At 61.3% G+C, this 4,444-nt stretch overlaps 1 pseudogene; it reads left to right on the forward strand.

Annotated features, from left to right (window-relative positions):
- The first annotated feature begins 1,160 nt into the window (after positions 1-1,160).
- LOC138943650 (uncharacterized) overlaps positions 1,161-4,444 on the forward strand; it is a 5,062-nt pseudogene continuing 1,778 nt past the window's right edge.

Here is a 4,444-nt window from a genome sequence, read left to right on the forward strand (position 1 = left end):
AGATGGCCGAGGTGATCCGGCGGTTGAGACTCCGGGGCAACAAAGCCCCGGGTCCCGACGGGATCCCTGGCCGGGTCTGGGTCCTGGCTTTGGCCCAACTGTCCGGGCGCCTGAGGCGGCTGTTTAACAGCTGCCTCAGGGAGGACATATTCCCCCCAGCATGGGTGAGGGCCAGATTGGTCCTCATCCCGAAGGGGGGCAAGCCCAGCAACGCCTCTTCTGCATACAGGCCTATCTGCCTGTTGGACGAGGCGGGGAAACTCTTGGAGAGAGTGTTGGCGAACCGTCTTGTCCAACACCTGTCCCGGGGAGAGATGGACCTCCACCGAGACCAGTATGGATTCCGCGGGGGGCGATCGACCATTGACGCGATCTTGCGCGTCCGGTCCCTCGCGGAGTCCATTATGGAGGAGGGCAGGGTGGTACTTGCGGTGTCGTTAGACATCCGCAACGCATTTAACACCCTGCCCTGGAGTATGGTGGGGAAGGCCGTGAACACCTTCGGCCTTCCCCCCTACATGGTGGAGGTCCTGAGAAGCTATTTCCGGGACAGGTGGCTGGAGTACCCCAACAACCGGATACTCCTAAGCAGAAGGGGCGTATATTGCGGGGTTCCACAGGGGTCCGTGTTGGGCCCCACCCTGTGGAACCTCGCCTATAATAGGGTGCTGGGTATTGCCCTCCCCCCCGGCTGCAGTGTCGTCTGTTACGCCGACGACACTTTGCTGTTGGCCGGGGGAGAGAGCTGGGGGGCTGCGGTTCATACCGCCAACGTCGGGGTAGCGTGCGCTGTCCGCGCGATCCGTGGCATGGGCCTGCAGGTAGCGCCTCATAAGACCGAGGCGCTATTCATGCATAGGGGGGAGCATGGGGCTCCCCCCGCCGAGGCCCATGTCATGGTGGGTGACGTCTCCGTCCGGGTGGGAGACAGGTTAAAATACCTTGGTCTCTACCTGGACGCGGCCTGGAGTTTTGGCGCGCACTTTGAGCTTCTGGCCCCCAGGGCGGAGTCGGTGGCACTTAGCCTCGGCCGACTCTAGCCCAATCTCGGGGGTCCGGATGGCCGGGTGCGGCGCCTATACGCGAACACCGTCCGGGCGGTGGCCCTTTACGGGTCACCGGTGTGGGCAGACGCCCTGGTGGCCAATCGGCGCGGCAGCATGCTGCTGCGCAGAGTATTTAGGAGGGTGGCCATCAGGGTAGTCCGAGGTTATAGGACGGTGTCGCACACGGCGGCCTCATTATTGGCGGGGATGCCGCCCGTCGAGCTCTACGCAGACATGTACGCGCACGTTTACGCGCGTACGCGAGAGCTCGGCGGGCTCGGCGTGGTTTTGACCCCTAAGGTCAAGGCCGCCATGAGACTCCAGGCTAGGCGACGCGCTCTGGAGAGGTGGGACGAACACCTCTCCAACCCCCAAGATACATCGGGGAGGCGCGTCGTCGAGGCCATCCGCCCCCATTTGATCAAGTGGGTCACACGGGCGGCTGGCGAGATGTCGTACAGTGCGACACAGGTATTTACGGGCCACGGGTGTTTCGGCTCGTACCTGTGTCGCATCGGTAAAGAGGACAGCGCACGCTGCCACCATTGTACGGGGGGGACGAGGACACGGCGCAGCACACGCTGGAGGTGTGCCCAGCGTGGGCAGAAGAGCGCCGTGTTCTCGTCAACGTAATAGGGGATATTGACTTCTCGCTCTCGAGCATCGTAGGGGCTATGCTCAAGAGCGAGGATTCCTGGAGGGCGGTCTCCTTCTGTGAAGCAGTTATGCTCCAGAAGGAGGAGGCCGAAAGGGAGCGAGAGCGGCTTCCCGGAGAACACCCGGGGGGCCGCAATCGCGCCCGACGGGCCCCCGGGGGTGGGCCGATGGGAGCCGGGGCAGCACAAGCCCCCGAGCATCCCAGAAACCCACCCCAGCAAAGGGGGGGCGCACGCAGGGGAGGGGACGGGGTCGCAACCGTCCCCATCGAACTCCCCCAGCGAATGCGCGGGGCCCGGACAACTCGGGGGGACGTCCGCTATTTCGTCGCGGACGTCTCACCCCGAACTGGGCTTGGTGGTCGGAACCCAGGTGGGGTACCTGGGCCCGACCACGCCCTCCCCGGGAATAACACCGGGATGGCGGCGAGAGGGGCGGTGGTCCCCCTCTCGCCAAGCTAGGATGATGCCCCCAATAACAACGGGGGCACTAGGGGAGACCAACCGCTTCCCCAGCGGATATGGCCCGTGGGAGGGGGGTCTCTCTGACGTAGTGCATACGCCAGTTTCCAGAGAGGCCCCCAGAAACGCCCGAGATAGGCCACCCGGAGGGGTTTTAGTGGGTAGTCCCCGGCCGGGGGTAGTCCCACATAACCCCGCCTCGAACCCCATCGAGGCGGGGTATGCGTAAAGGCATTTCCCTTCCGTCACAAAAAAAAAGGGTAAATGTGCTATCGCGCTTTTAGCACGCACTTATATTTCGCTACGGCGTACAAAGCGTGCGGGAAGAACGTTGTAATCGTCCTTCCACGCCACTCGTATCCGTGGAGTAAACGTTCGGTAAGCGCGACGATTCCGCTGCTGCGTCCAAGACGAGAGGGAATCGCGCGGCCAACACACTAGATGCGTGCGCGCCACATAAGAGCCATTCGGTCTTGCGACACCGACTCGTGGCAATGCTGTGCTCGTAATAAAAGTGTGTGCATAAAATAAGCGCCGAAGCGCGACACGTCGTACCTCTTATAATACCCAACCGGACGGCCAGGCGGTCGGCGACGACACGGCTTTGCTTAGCGAGCGCGAGCTTGAGCTCGTCGAAACTTTTTCGACGAGAGCGTAAATACAATAGTCTCTTCCCTCATAGAGACGCTTTAACTCGGACTCTGTCCGATAAAGCACAACACAAATCGCCGTTTGTGTGTTTTCTTCTCTCCTCTTAAACAATAATAAAGCTCTCTGTATCGTTCGTTTTAAACGTTCTCGAAAAGACAAGAACGCAAGAATCGTGCGAGCCGCGCGAAGAACGCGCAACCGCCCGTTCGTCCGATTCGGTTCGGTTCGACGCGCCGAGCGCGACGTACCTCTTATAATACCCAACCGAGCGGCCAGGCGGTCGGCGACGCACGGTACTACGCACGGTCGCTTATGAGTGCGAGCGTCGAAATACCCACGCGCTCGAGGCTTTATCGCTGAGAACGAAAGGCGAAAAAACATCGTTAAAAACATTGTTAGGCGAAAAAACATTGTAAATATTATAAAAAGCGTTAAAAATCCGATCGCGGGCGGTATCTCCGGTGTACGGAAAGTCGAAAATCGTCAAAGTCCCGACGCAGGCGGTACCTCCGGCGCACGGACTGTCGACCACGCACCGACCCGTTCGCGGGCGGTACCTTCGGTTTACGGAAAGTCGAAAATCGTCAAAGTCCCGTCGCGGGCGGTACCTCCGACGCTCGGAAAGTCGAAAAACGTCAAAGTCTCGTCGCGGGCGGTACCTCCGGCGCACGGACTGTCGACCACGCACCGACCCGTTCGCGGGCGGTACCTTCGGTTTACGGAAAGTCGAAAATCGTCAAAGTCCCGTCGTTGGCGGTACCTCCGGTTTACGGAATGTCTAAAATCGTCAAAGTCCCGTTGCTGGCGGTACCTCCGGCGCACGGACTGTCGACCACGCACCGACCCGTTCGCGGGCAGTACCTCCGGTTTACGGACAGTCGAAAATCGTCAAAGTCCTGTCGCTGGCGGTACCTCCGGCGCACGGACTGTCGACCACGCACCGACCCGTTTGCGGGCGGTACCTCCGGTTTACGGAAAGTCGAAAGACGTCAAAGTCCCGTCGCGGGCGGTACCTCCGGCGCACGGACTGTCGACCACGCACCGACCCGTTCGCGGGCAGTACCTCCGGTTTACGGACAGTCGGAAATCGTCAAAGTCTCGTCGCGGGCGGTACCTCCGGCGCACGGACTGTCGACCACGCACCGACCCGTTCGCGGGCGGTACATTCGGTTTACGGAAAGTCGAAAATCGTCAAAGTCCCGTCGCGGGCGGTACCTCCGGCGTACGGAAAGTCGAAAATCGTCAAAGTCCCGTCGTTGGCGGTACCTCCGGTTTACGGAATGTCTAAAATCGTCAAAGTCCCGTCGCTGGCGGTACCTCCGGCGCACGGACTGTCGACCACGCACCGACCCGTTTGCGGGCGGTACCTCCGGTTTACGGAAAGTTGAAAGACGTCGAAGTCCCGTCGTTGGCGGTACCTCCGGCGCACGGACTGTCGACCACGCACCGACCCGTTTGCGGGCCGTACCTCCGGTTTACGGAAAGTCGAAAGACGTCAAAGTCCCGTCGCGGGCGGTACCTCCGGCGCACGGACTGTCGACCACGCACCGACCCGTTCGCGGGCGGTACCACCGGTTTACGGAAAGTCGAAAATCGTCAAAGTCCCGTCGCTGGCGGTACCACCGGCGC

The sequence above is a fragment of the Polyergus mexicanus genome, unplaced genomic scaffold, assembly GCF_030449975.1.
Source record: "Polyergus mexicanus isolate NDT 795.1 unplaced genomic scaffold, iyPolMexi1.0 SCAF_29, whole genome shotgun sequence".
In the NCBI taxonomy this organism is placed as follows: Eukaryota; Metazoa; Arthropoda; class Insecta; order Hymenoptera; family Formicidae; genus Polyergus; species Polyergus mexicanus.